The sequence below is a fragment of the Tyto alba genome, unplaced genomic scaffold, assembly GCF_018691265.1.
Source record: "Tyto alba isolate M040663 unplaced genomic scaffold, T.alba_DEE_v4.0 Super-Scaffold_11, whole genome shotgun sequence".
Taxonomy (NCBI): Eukaryota; Metazoa; Chordata; class Aves; order Strigiformes; family Tytonidae; genus Tyto; species Tyto alba.
In genome coordinates, this window is record NW_024881273.1 from 5,788,447 (window position 1) to 5,803,184 (window position 14,738).

Genomic DNA, 14,738 nt, shown 5'->3' on the forward strand with positions numbered 1-14,738 from the left:
GAATAAGTCTAACAATAAGCAGCTATGCACAAGGATTCCTAAACATAACTGATAGAAGAGCACTGCATCTTATACCACAGTGAAATTTATCACTCGGTTTTCCCACTGAAGCACTGGTAGCCAGGTTAGTAATGTTTTAGGCTTATGGTTCCACACTGGCCACAGTTAATGACTTGTGTCAGCAATTAATGCTCTGAAAGCATCACCTGAAGGCAGTTACTCTTCAAATTCCCTTTTCCCATCTGCTGGCCATGAGAGAGAGTTAAGGAGTCCAAAAAAATGCTCAAATGAAACAGGTTCAGAATCCTTAACTTGTGGGTTCAGCAGTTCTACTACGAATCCTGAAAACATTTTATAAAGAAAGATTATGTTTCTCTGTTGCTGGTGCTTTCAACACTACTTTTAGCTATAAATATACTTTTCACAATGGATGTGGTTTGTCAATTTTTTATTCTGATCTTTGCTGGCACAACATGCTGTGATTAACACCCTTCATGCAGACAGTCTCTTTACTTTCACTTTTTGGCTCTTGGAGCCCAGGACAAAGCTGAAACATGGGGAACAACACACTGTAGGTCAACTTTTATGTCAGAAAAGAAACTTTACTTACTTTCAATTTTTCAAGCATAATTTTCTGTTCTAAATTTTCTCAAATCTAAGAGCTTAATCTAACCTTTGCACATGTAATTTAGATTTCCAGATTTCTTATTGCAAAGCCTCCACTTCAAGCCTAAAACTGCTGGTAGTTTTATTATACCATCTGCTAGGTCCCATCTTAGGGTTGCAACTCTGTGTTTGAGTACAAAATTATATATATATCAACCGGACCTTCCCACCCTTCACCCTTTCTGGAAATCATCCAGCTCAACACATGTTTCAAACACAGTCAGATATCACTCTTCCTGAAACTGTACCTGGCCAGAGCCTACACCTTCCATCAGCAATGCCTTATCAAACATGATTTCCAGGTAAAAAGGTTAGTCCATCATGTATTATGTACAAAATAAAGCACAGCCCACAAACGTGTTGGATACAGCCAGTTTGAGAATGTGCTGCAATCTGCAACTAGCCAAGTAAAGCCCATCTAAAGGCTGCTGCCAGGGAGTAAGTTTCTGACCAATAAACCTGGCATCACGCAGCGTTCATTCTTGCATTGCAGGATTTAAATCAGGCCTGGCAGGAGCAAGAAGACGCGGAGTCTGTGTGCTAGGCAGCAAGCAGCGTGGTCGGAGATAGAGAAAGAAAAGCGTTTTCTGTCACTTCAGTAACAGCATCCACAGGACACTCAGGAAGAACAACAGGCTCCACCAGAAGCCCCTCACAGCCACCTTTGCTGGACCACCACATGGGGCTGCAGCACGAAGGCTTGTGGAGGCAACAGAGATGGCTGGCATTCTTGAGGCACCTTTTTCTGCAGAGTAGCTAAATAGATCTTCAGCTCCTATCTGGTTCAATCTTTGCTCAGATGGTCACTGTGTGCCAAAGAAAACAATAGCTCCTCCCTCACTTGCCCATTTCCACTGTATTTTATTAGTAGGACAGACATACAAGAGAAAGGGAGAAAAAACACTGATTAGCAGAGACTTGGCAGGGAAGTAGAAGCTGGACTGAAAACAATGACCTGTTTGAACTGGCAGAGTTGTGGGGAGCCCTAGACCAGAGTGAATGGCAGAGGGTGCTGCACGCCAGCCCTCAGCTGCGCTGGCAAGAGCACAGCCACCTGCTTTTACAGGTATCACGGGGCTGGCAGAGGGAGCCTGGCTCAGGGTCTATCCAGATCACGTCAATCCTGTACCAGCCTCACACAATCCCAAGCAATAAAATCCACTTTGAGGTTTAGAAAATTCAATCCACACAAAATTACTAGGCATTATGAAAAAAAAAAAAAAAAAAAAAAAAGAAAGAAAATAACTACCACAACAGGTTCAGGAGTTAGCTGGTTAACAGAAAATCCCCAAGTTCCTGAAAGTCAGCATACAAACAACATGCAGGGTAACACTGCCAAAGAGAAACCCTGACAACCAGTTATGTCGCTGGGTTTCAGCTGCCTCTTGACTACATCTTATATCACTAAAAGGATGCAGGAGAGATAAACAACCACGTTACAGCAGAGGAGCTGGGGACATACCAGGATAAAGCCCCTTGTCAAATTTTCTGGGACAGCCACAACTGCTGTCTGGATAAGTGAAATTTATTTTGAATTCCTTCAACGCTTTGAAGCTGAAAACGTGAAACACAGCTTTGTTTGTGTGTTACGTTTGCGCTCCAAAGGGGGAAACAGGTCTGTGGAGAGGTGAGGCAATATCCACACAGCCACTGTGCAAAGAGGCTGCAGCAGCACTGGGCCCAGATCAGACCTGTCCCTCCTGACAGCAGCCAGCTGCAGAGCAGAGCCAGTCCATGGCTGTTCCTGCCCAAGGGGATCACTGGCCACCCAGGTCACCCACAGCACTTCAGAGAGGCCACAGAGCCTTCCAAGGCTGTCAAGACTCTGGACTACTTTCCCATCACACAGTCAAGCAGAGAATCCAGGCAGGGATCGTCAAGGCCTTCCAGTCTTGCACAGGAAAGCCATTTCTGATAAAAACCAAGTTCATGAAGAATTGAATTGCCAGTCTGCATGCTTATTATTAGGTGAGCTAGAAGCAGAAGGCACATGCCAATGCTGACAACTGACAGCCTCAGCAAAGCCTCTGACCTGTGCTCTGGGTAATCGTGTCAGATTGCTGACCCTGAAGAAAGCATTATCCCCTGTTATGGACAATTAAAAAAAAAAAAAAAAAAAAAACCAAACAAAAAAAGAAAAACAAACAAACAAACAAAAAAAAATCAATCACCAGCATTTCTGCAAGGTTTCTCTCTGGGTTAATAGATGTCTTTGGGGGAAAGTTCACTCTCAGTTTTATCATGGAGCTTAGATCTTCCCATTCTCAGGACTAGCAATGTCTTCTGCAATATCCAGGGGCAGCACCAGAGCACAAAGTACCGAGGGTCTCACAGGAATCAGAAAATACTGCAGTACAACCAGCTACATTAGAGACCCCAGGATACAAATAACTGGACCAGAATCCTTTCCTGGGCAGAGGGCTCTGCTCTCCAGGAGTCTTCACATCCACATCATGTTGCCCTGAATTTGATGTTTGGGTATTGACCCCATCTAACTGCCTTTTAAAAGGGTATGTTCTAATCCAGAGAGCAACAGTGACATTAAGTGCCAGAGTATGCAAGTCTTAGAGCTACAGCAGGGACCTACCAGTCATAGGGATCCCATCCTGCAAAAAGAGCGATGTGAAAACCTTGAGTTACTGGCACTGGTAAGAACTGGAAACCCTCAAGCTGAAAACACAGCGAAAGAGAGAGACTCCTGACAAACGGGATTGTCTGCGAAGTTCTTTGTAAATCTATGTATGAAGGAGGCTGGGCTACTGGTGTTGTATTCACAAGACTTCAATGGAGCTTGAATACCTGGAAGTTAGCCAGCTTTAATTGAGCAGGGCAAACAGATTTATGAAAGGTAACTCACACACACACAAAAAGGAATCACTTCAGCTACTCTCACACCACTGAGCTCTACACTGAGCACAATCACTTGGGCAAAGGACCCGAGACCACTGCAGACCCTCACTCCTTGCTCACTTCACAGCAGCAGTCATGAACTCAAAACAAAGCAACAGGATGGAGATTAATAGTGAAAAGACTTTTCTCCAGAAGTAGGAAGATTTTTGACCTGAAATTGTATACAAATTGTTCAGAAACTCACAGGCTGCAAAAGCTAAACTGTACTTTTAGAAAAGAGAAGTGCTTAGAGTTGATGTTAAACTCAAATCTATTGTGGTTTCTAATGTTACTAGCAATGAAACCTTTTAAAAAACATAGTATAGTTTTACAGAAGATTAGCAATGTTCACTCTTTAAATACACATGGTCAATTTTGCTGGTACTTCTTACAGCTAAACATTTATCTGTCAGCAAGGAGATACCACAACTACTTCTGAAACATGTCCCACCAAGAATCACCTATTTGTGAAACAATCGCCACCTGCCTCAGTGATGAAAGACACCTCTGGCTGCCCTTTGAAGAGCTCTGGTCAAACAGCATGACCAGCTGCCCCCAGGGCTTGGTGCCAGGCACACTGAGGTCCTGCAGAAGCCCTGTTTGGGCCAGGCAGGGATCATGAGTCTAGCAGGGAAGGGACCAGAGACCGCTTAGTAAGGAGGGGAGCAACAGGAGGATATCAGCATCTGAGTACAAAGTCACTAAGATAATGCAGAAGAGCTGTGCAGTAGGCAGAGGCTATAGCAAGAGTCTAGGCCACAAGAAACCTCTTGCTGTCGTTCTATTGCATTGCTTCCAGAGGGAGCTGCCAAGATATGTTGGAACACCTGGAGAAAGGCCTGCCAAGATCCTGAATGTGGCACCAAATCACACCAGATGAGGAGAAGCAAGTCAGCAGTCTGCAGTGCAAAAAGATTGACACCCCACAGCCAAGCTCCTGATTCACAAGGACCCTCATTGCTTAGCTGAATAGGTGTACTTGGCAGTACCAGTTCTTTTAATTCGGCTCAATTCCAGCTTCTCTCTGCATCTTCCATGAACTTTATCTCCTTGTAAAAACAGGGAATGGGAGACCAGGATCACCTTTCCTATGATTTATTGCAGAAGTATGCTGTTAGCCAAGTAATGCTGTTGGAGACTGTCTGCCAGAAGACTTGCCTGCTGGCCAGCCCCATCATCAGTCCTCTAAACCAAGCCACCCTGGATTTGAGGCATGAAGCAAGCCCATGAAGAAGAGAGGCAGAGTCGTTTGGATACCGTATCTATCATTAACTCTGTGCCATGGAGCTCTACAGGCAGAGATAAAACATGACAATGGGGCAGACGAGAAAGGGCACGTCCTGTAAAATGACCTGACCTCATTTTCTCAGCTCTGTCTTCACCAAGTTCACCTGCTGTCCCCTCTTATAAATGTATCAACAGGTTGGGGAATAACAACTACTGCTACTGAAACACTGCACAGTTGTAGCCAAGACAGATCTTTGTATTCTCAAATTTGGCCTGTAAAATGCAGAAGCCCTACTGCTCTGCTAAACAGCTTTCCCAGTGCTGGGAAGGCAAGCAGGCAAAGGCAGCCAGAAAAGGTGCATTTGTAACTTACTGTAAAATATGTAAAGCAGACCAGAGTCTGGAGAAGAGCTTGATTGTATTTACACAAAAACATTAACAAGTTATGTGGTCCTTTCTGTAAGGGCTGGACAGACAATGCCACACCCTGGAAAGAAGCCCTGACCTCCAGTAACTGAGGATGCAGAGAAAGACAAGAAATACTTCATCCTGAAGATGCAAGACTACTGCACAGTGCAAAAAAGAAATCCAGTCAGAAAGCTGGTCCACAGCTCACAGGAAGTACTTGTGAGATCCTGTGCTCACAAAACTTGCCCTCCTTTTCAGGCAGCAGAAAACCCAACATGTGAAATTAATTCTTTCCTTGAAATGAATGTCTGTCTACCACAGCCCTCCAGAGAGACAGAGACAGCTTTCTGCTCATCTGCCCCACCATGCCATAAAGAACAAACTGACCCATCAGTGCCAGCTTGTCAGGAAGGAATAACTGCATCTCTGACCCAAGGGGAAGCATGGCAGGGCTTCTGCACCCCTCAGATCAAGAACTGATTGCTTCAGAGAGGCAGCAAGGTATCTCACATGGAGCAATCTGGAAGCACCAACTACCAAAATCATACCTGTCCTACCATCCAGGCCATAAAGATGTTAAATGAGACAAGACCCAGCATGAATTGCCTCCAATGCATCTATCCATAAACCTCGCTAGGCTCAGAAGCTGTGACCTCCTTTGGCACTTCTGCAGCAAGACACCATAGAAATAAGAAGCATATTTCTCTGCTGTTTCACATTTCAAAGGCAAGGCCCAGAGAGGACAGAGCAGGTCAGTTCAGCAAGAACCACCTGTGGCCTCAGCAAATCCAGATCCCAACAGCTTTAGTACAAGAGGAAAGGGAAGTGAACTAGTGATCTTCCACGAGCTGCCTGCACAAAGGAAGGCTCATATTCAAATGCAAATCTTTACCCTTAGAGCTGTACTTATGCTCTAGTTCCTCCACAACCAAGGCCCAGAGCTGAAGCACACTACCTACAGCCTCCGAAGTGATCCTGCCTTCCACTCTGTCCTGCTCAGGTTCCTCTGAGATCTGAATGTCCAGGGAGAATACACAGATACAACATCCTGTTCCCTCAATGCGAAGGCAAGGAGACTCATCACAAGCAAGCAGTTTAAATCCAAACACAAAAGAAATCCCTAGTATAATGCTCTGTTGGCAAAAACTGTTCAGAAAGCTCCTGGCAACATTCAGCTGAACTATAAGGTAAACTGGGCATTTAGGCATCTGAGCAACAATAATAGACTGCGAGTAACTGGTAGGGATCTCCTGGTGAGTAACAGATGGGAATACTATCAGTCCTATTTTACAGGCTGGATAACCAAGGTGGAGAAGCAGTTTGCTCAAATAACACCGTAGGCAGTGTTAGAAGTCCCAGAGCTCAGGTTTCTGCCCCAGCCACCCAAACCTGCACTGTCAAGACCCTCAGTTAAAATGCAGCTCTTGACCACAAAATAGCAACTTTTAAAGAGTCAAACAAGGAAGAAATGCATTGCAGCAGCACCTGTCATGCCTAGAACAACCTCTTCCAGTGGAAGAGACTGTCCATTGGCAGAGAAAGTGGACCAAATCCTGCCCACTGCTCCAGTGGAGCCCACAAGGGCTGGAGGCACCCACACAAGCACAAACTGTTCTCAGGCCATTGCACCAGGTCATACGACTGACAGCTCAAGGCAAAGACTCTTCTATCACTAAACTGAACACCACTGCATTTTAAGGTTGTGAAATTCCCTTAGTCCAGACACTTCTGCCCCACAGACTTTTAAAAACCATCACAGCAATGATACTCATATAATCCAGGTGAGATGCAGCAAGAATAGCATATGCAAAACACCCACGCTGCCAGCTCCAAAACCCAAATGTAAGCCTCCAAATCCTGAGACGTAGTTCATCTCAGAGAGCCCTACACAGCCAGAGCAAGGACAAGTGAAAGGACCACTATCAACTGCTGCCAGAGAACAGATGCATTCTGAGGAGTGACCAGAGAAATCCTTCCAATGAAGTCACAAACATTTCACAAATCCTTCACCTGGCCCCAAACTCAGCAACTTATTCCATCTCTCAGCAGTGAACACAGGTTTTATAGCGAACAAGCACAAAGGAAATCAAAGATGTCCCAGCTCTACAAGGTGAAATCAGAGCAAAGCTGGCAGTCTTTAGGGTTAACAGTTCTTTTTTCAGGAACAGATACAGCTCTCTCCACAAAAATGCCATCAGCTGATGAGCAAGCAGCTCTGTTTTCTCTGCAGTCTCAGGAAGGATCACACTGGAACAGGGAGGTGGGTGTTTACCTTGTGCAGATGAGCCTCACTACCAGATCTGGGCTTTGGTAACACCTCTCCACATTCTCAGGCTATCTGCTGACTTCAGGGCCTCAGCTCCCATTCAGGTTATGCACAAAAGGTTATCTTTATGAAGACTTGAGACAAAACCCAATTATACTCATCAGCAGGCAGTAAATGCCAATCCCTCACCGAACACACAAGGGAAAGGCTCCTGTACACCCCTGCTGAGCAGATCCCTCCAGTCCTGTTCCTCCCCAAGGCACTGATGGGAGCTCCTCTGGCAGGCACCTTTACAGCCAGGCAGGCCAGCACCAACACACACACTGCAGGGTACAAAGCTGCCCTGGCAAGAGCTGAATAGATCTTTCTCTATCAGATTTCTCTGATTTCCACAGCCATCAAGGCTGATGTAGCAGGTTCAAACCATTAATAAGATTACAAGCAGTTCAGACAAGTCTGCAGTTCCGAAAACACTGCAGATGCTGAAGCTTCCAAGGAAGTAATCCTCCAGGTTTCCCAATTTTAACAACACTACTAGGGCAATGCAGCATTGCACAGCAGTTCTTCTTACAGAAAGCCCATTCATAGGAGCCATTTGCACTACAAATGAATGCCAAGGATATAACAGGAATCAGACAGGAAAAGAACACAGGTACGAAGTGGTAAGAAACCATGTTACATGCAGTGTGATCCAGTACTCTGAGACAGGAGCTTTAGGTATCTTTAGGTAACTAGCTTTTCCGGAGAGCTGTGCAACTCAGCCTATGCACAGGACATCTGAACTAAGCCAAGTCAGACAGGAAGTGAAAACATTTCACAGATGCTCTAATTTACATAGATATTTGCAGTGCATAACTGACAAGGTGTGTAAGCATCATCACTTCTCTTTTCCAGATCGGAAAATGACACCACAGAACTCTGCAGCTATGCTGAGTGGCAAAGTTAGAAACAGTCTCTTCATCTCCCACTTTCTGGGGCTGGAAACCACCCACTGAAACACAATGCCTTTGTAACGCTGTGGGGCCAGCAGCACCATGAAATTCTGCTCCAGAGGAGTTCTGGAGGAACAGGTCTGCATGCTGGGATGGGGAACGCTGTGAACACCTCCTAAATGAGCCACCCCATATACTGCTTTCACTGCAACAGGATCAGAGGCATCTCTAAAGGCAACATTTTGCTCAGATGCAGAACGCTAACACCGTAATAACACTCAGATCTCGTGAATCTGCTCCCTAAATGACAGTTTGTGATGTTTCAATTGCTAGGTGCTTTGGTTATTTCAGAAAAAGATAAAACCATCCTTCACACTATTCCAACCATGAAGAAGTGTTTCTTGAGCATGTCTCTACTCCCCTGCCTGCTTCACAGCCCACTCCAAACTCCAAACAAGAGCACTCAAGGCTTTTGTATGGGCTCCCAGCCCACACACAGGTAGGAACAGCTGAAGAACCTACCCCACAGCAAAACTCTTCCAAAAAAAATTACTATATTCCCACACAATAAGTGCCTGGGGGAGGCAAAGTCCCAATGCAAGTTCTTCAAACCTGTCTCTATTCACTCCTTGCAGCACCATCACTACAATTCCTGCTCAGAATGTCTCAATGGCTATCCAGGAAGGATTTCTCCACCAAATCTTTTCCATCAGGATGATAACTCTGCAAATACTACATAGTTTACTCCTCTTAAGTGCTACTCACCCGAAAGTCAAAGGCTGCTGAGGATGCTCCCAACAGCAAATATCCACAGGGCTTCAATTAGAAGTACCACAGCCCAACAGAGTAGTCCTCCTGGCCAGATCCTAGGGTGCTGTTAGCAAGTCACAGAATCGTATCATAGAATCACAGAATGGTTTGGGTTGGAAAGGACCTTAAAGATTATCCAGATCCAACCCCCCCGCCAAGGGTGCTCCCAGCCCCGTCCAACCTGGCCTTGAACCCTTCCAGGGAGGGGGCAGCCACAGCTTCTCTGGGCACCCGGGGCCAGCGCCTCACCACCCTCACAGTAAAGATTTTCTTTCCTACATCTCATCTAAATCTACCCTCTTCCAGCTTAAAACTGTTACCCTCGTCCTATCACTACACTCCCTGATAAAGAGTCCCTCCCGATCTTTTCTTTTAAGTCCAACTTTCTCCCTGGTATTTTTCCTGTATTTATTTGCACTTAAGCCTGGCTCACCTTCACCTCCTCTTTCACTTTTGCATGTTTCAAATCTGGTCATAACCTCTTCCCCTTCACTCAAGGTATGATTGTTTTCACCAGTCCTGCACAAGTTAACACCCATAGTCTCTTAAAGATGTAACAGTGAGCTCTCTTGCCCCTTCCAGTTTACCAGCACTTTCCTGAAAATTTGTGTTCAGAACCAAAATACTGACACTGAATTTTGCCTGCAAGTACAATGACCCCCTGCAGAACTGCACATACGCTTTTAACACCTCAAAACCACCTTCCGTCCTCACACACCCCACAGCACTGCAAGTCAAGCAGCTTCACAACCAACCAATGCCACAGGTAAATACAGCACAATGCAGAGCTACTAGATCAGCCTCCAGTCCACTTCAATTATGGTTTCAATGCTCCCAGACCAAAAACAAACAAACAAAAGATCAGGGTTTACAGCTATACACATCTGAACAGCTTTGCTCTGAAATAAACAGCTCATAAGCTCCAGCTTCTCAGTTACTTCTGTGCAGGAAGCACATGCATACAGAGAACATCCTGAATACTAGTACAAGTTACTAACTAGAAATGAGCCCAAACCACATTTCAGTCAGGCTTAACATTATAACACAATCTCCTGTGTTAGCCCCATCCTTTCCTCCTGTGGCAAAGAACAACTCTTTAACCAAACCAGACAGGCTTTGCACGTATCTGCATAACTCCCTTCAGAAGGTGCTCTCCAAGAGCACACTGTCGTAACTTTGTTATGAAAGTCACTTAAATTTCTTGAGAGCTGCACCTCCCCATCGTTTACCTGTTCACTGTGCTTTCACCTCATTGTGTGATACCAGACAGACTCAGAGTTGTACTTCTTCAGTTCCAAATGACAAACTAGTGATAAGGAGCTGTGAGATTATCGACCTATAAGGAAAATGAGTCAGTGCCACAGGAAAAACAAAATTCACTTACAAGGCATGATCAGCTGAAGAGCAAGATCTGATACACATTCATGGCCAAGTTGCAAAATAAGAGGAATCTAGTAAAGAGGAGCAGGGATGACCAGAGATGTCCAGCCCTTGGAATGAACCCTCTCCTTCCCTCTCTCCCCTAAAGTTACCATCCTGTATTCAATGTTTCTCCTGTTCATATTGCTTCTATACCTACGACATGAAAATACACAAGTGGAAATGCCACTACAGCAAAATTTCTTTGTATAGACTATCATCATAAAAGAAAAAATAAAATGGCTTACTATTATTTTTGATGTAGCAGCACTTAAAGTTAGCCTGGCTCGCCCTTAAATACTTTAAATTACTCAGGTAAGTACAATGAAGGCCTTAAGCCACCAACGCTTTTGAATCTTAAGTCAGCAGGTAATTCTGTAATGGATAATCTAGCCGGCTCTGTGCTGTACAGCTTGGGCAAACTGGAGGCACCACCAGACATGCCTAAACCACGGTCCTGATTTTTGCCAGTCACATCTCGGATGCGATACCCTGAAGGACGAGGAGGATGTGGTCCAGGAATACGGGAATTGGGTGATATGCAAAAGCACCAGTGCCACACACATAAGGGCTGAGGGCTGTTTGTCTTTATACCATCACTCAGATACCACAGCACACTGTGTCAGGCATTAAGACAAATACAGACTCTTAATGCCATCCCTCCTTTTATAAGGAGGCTGCTCAAGTAAATTAGCCTTTGAAGTTCAGTTTTACACAAAGCTTTAATAAAAGGCTTTATTGAAATGTCACTATGAAGTTAAATCATTTTAATAAAAATTCTTTAGGATCATTACTCATATTTATTAAAACTAAAATACTTTTAAACCCTGCATCTCCTTTCCAGCATTTGTATGGACTATTTACTTACTATTCCAGCTTCAGCCAGTTGGCTGAGTTTCACTTTTAAGCTCTCATGCACACACAGAAAAAGGAAAAAAAAAAAAAGCCCACAGTTCATAAAAAAATGCACTGTAAGACCAAATAAAAATTCTCTGAATTTAAAAAAAAATAAAACAAGACACCAATGCACTATATAATAACAACTCTGGAAACTTATATAAAACTCATGGTTTACTACTTTTTTTTTTTTTCGTCTTTTAAAAAAAAAAGAAAAAAGGAAAGGAAAGGTATCTGCCCAAGTCATGTAGAAATGTATTTTCTTACCAGGGAAGACTGCTGAAATCACTCTAAAATGTGTGATATATAGTCTACTCAAGCCATGCAGAAAAGCAGACCAGACCAACAAATTAATTAATAAAAAAGGAATCAACTTATAGTCAATGTACATACCAAATTGAGCACAAAACCAAGATACATCTAACAGCAGACATATGCATAGTGGCTCAAAGAAACATGTAATTTAAAAAACAAACCAACCAGCAGTCTCGAACAGTATTTGTGATTTGTCCGAGTACGATTTTTAATCTGAACTTTTTAACTGTAGAAAGAAAAATAGACCATTTCAAAGAGGTCATATGGGAGAGGTATCGCTTATCACACCCTCAATATAGATGCTGATAACTAGGAAGAACCTCTTAGGCCACAGTCCTGAAAGAAGCAGCATTACCCATGATGAATCCACAAAGATCTCAGGGGTCCCAGATGTGCTCCTGATAAAACCCAGGCCCATCTATAATACTCCGTTTGGAGGGAAAATTGAAGGTAGCTATTTCAACTTTACAGACAGAAATCATCCTGAAACCATCACTTACCATCCTCTCTTTAAATTCCACTTGCAGAACATGGTCTCAGCCTCCCTCCTCCCTACCTCCTCCAGGTGACTTTACTCCCCAGTCCCTGGCCACTAACTTAAAAGCACTAACTTTTAGGACACTGGGGTTTAACCAGCCCGGTGCCAACTCAATGTGGAAAAAGCAGGTCCAAAAGTAACACCCTTGCCAGTTGGTATCTGGGAAATACACTCGACAGGAGCCAATTCTCCAAACTTGGGCTCTCCAAGGCAGGGACCAGCTGTTTATACATCATGAAAGTGCCCATTCCAGTGGAGGCCCCATGTACATCTGCAAGACAAGGCTTAACACAAACAAAACTTCCACTGTAAACCTTGACTCAGTCCTGGAAGGGGCGTGATGCCTTCCCCCTAAGCAGGCTACAGCAGATGGTGTAGACATTGCAATGTGCTTACACTTAATACCTGTTCCTAGAAAGAAACAAAATTACTTAAGTCCTAAACATTTACGTTTATTATATGTTATCACCCCAAACATCAGTAACATCAAGACACAAATATTTGATGAGTTGATACTCAAGAGTACCTCACCCTTTGCATGTTCAGAAGATAGAAACAAAACAACTTTCCCAACAAAACCCACAACTCTCAGCTCATTCAAACCCCTTTTGCCAGCTTTGACTCTGGGGATCAAGGGGTTGTTCGTAATGAAAAAAACCCCTCCTAGTTCACAATCAACACTACTAAACTAAACCCCCCCCCCCGCCGGTGAAGATGCACAGCACATGTGTCCCGGGACCCGCAGTAGCGTCTCCCCAACCTGCAGCACATCTGCTCCCACAGAGATGAAAAACTCCTTCTTAAACAAAAAAAAAAAAAAAAAACAAAAAACCAAAAAACAACAAACCATCTTTTCAAACCTACCTAACAAGCTCGCCCAGCACCACAGCGCACAAACTCCATCCTTGATCCCCCACGCTCAGCAGCTGCCCCGCACACCCCCCGCCCCAAGCCGCATTTCAGCTTTCGGCCCCAGCAACCCTTTTGTAGGCTCCTGCACAATAACAAACCGACCGAGCCTTCTGGATGCAACCCCCCCCCCCCCGCCTTGTTTTGCTGAGACACACACACACACACACGACGCGACAAAAATATCTTTGTGCCACACTCCAGACGATGAAGAAAAACAACCTGCCTTTGCGGCGGGGGAGCCCACCTCCTCCCTCCAAACCCCGCTTTCCCGAGCCCCCCAGCCCCTGCTGCACCCCTCCGTGGGGCTGGGCGACGGGGGGGGGGGGGGGGGGTGTGTGTGTGTCACCCGTTCTCAGGGCACCCCCGGCCCCGGGGCAGGAGCCCGGACAACGGGCCCAGAGCCCAGGCAGCCCCCCCCGGGCCTCACCGCGGCCCTCAACGGGAATGGAGCCGGCGCGGCCAGGCCCCGCGGGGGGGTGTGTGTATGGGGGGGGGGGGGGGGGGGGGTGTCGCGCAATAAACAGGCGGCTGCAGCACCCCGAAATGAGGGGGGGGTGGGGGGTGTCGCCCCCACAGTCCCACCGCCGGGCCCCCGGGACGGGCTGCGCCGCCGCCGGGCCGAGCCAGGAGGGCCGCGGGGTGCCGCAGCCCGCTGGCTCCGGCTCCATTTTAGGGCTGCCTCGTCCCACCTTCCCTTTCCCTCCCCTTCCTCCTTCCCCGCACCCCCCCCCCCCCCACCTCCACCAAACACACCCCCCCCCCCTCCTCCCCCGGCCCCACTCACCGCCCCAAATATCCACGGCCGCCGCCGCCGCCGGCCCCCGATACCCACCTGTGGTGGTGGCGGGGAGCCGGGAGTGCCTGGGGAGCCGGGTGCGGAGGGGCGATGGGCGCGGGGCGCGGCGGATGGCGGCGGATGGCGCGGCGGCGGCGGGCTGCGGGGCGATACGGGCTCTCGCTGCCGCTCCCTCCTCCTCCTCCCCCTCCTCCGCCCCCCCCCCCCCCCCCTCCTCCTCCTCCTCCTCCCCCGGCCTCAGGCCTGTCAATCCCGCGCGCCGCCACCGCCCTCCGCACAGCGCCGCCTGCAGGACCCCGCCGGCGCCGCAGGGGCGGCCCAAGATGGAGGGCGGGATGCTGAGGGGAAAAGAGGCGGGGGGGGGGGCGGCCATAGCGGCTGCCTCCTGTCTCTCTTCACCCCACACGCCTGAAGCAGGTGCCCAGCCGGCCCCGAAGGACATCTTCCCTCAGAGCAACCAGGGTGGGCTGAGGGAGCTGGGCATGGCGGGGTGCCCGGCCCCTCACAAAGGCAGTATTTTGGAGGGGGAGAGGGGGAGGTAGCAAAGCTCCCAGACGCACCCCGACACCTGTCAGCTCGTGCTGGGGTTGAAGGAGACCCCGAGCTCATGGCTGCAGAGTTCATACCCGTCTACAGCCACCCCAGCTCAAACCACCTGTGCTG

At 47.0% G+C, this 14,738-nt stretch overlaps 1 protein-coding gene across 11 annotated transcripts in view; it reads right to left on the bottom strand.

The window, feature by feature from the left end:
• PRRC2B (proline rich coiled-coil 2B) overlaps positions 1-14,265 on the bottom strand; it is a 52,799-nt gene extending 38,534 nt beyond the window's left edge. For 8 of the 11 annotated variants that reach the window (XR_006164760.1, XR_006164759.1, XM_042786442.1 and 5 more), the window contains exon 1: positions 14,064-14,265. The gene's annotated coding sequence lies outside the window, so the exon portion shown is untranslated. Of the gene's footprint in view, positions 1-9,153; positions 9,246-14,063 lie in introns of those variants that run through there. The other 3 variants (XM_042786444.1, XM_042786441.1, XM_042786443.1) reach the window with 2 other exon arrangements.
• Between the last annotated feature and the right edge of the window lie 473 nt (positions 14,266-14,738).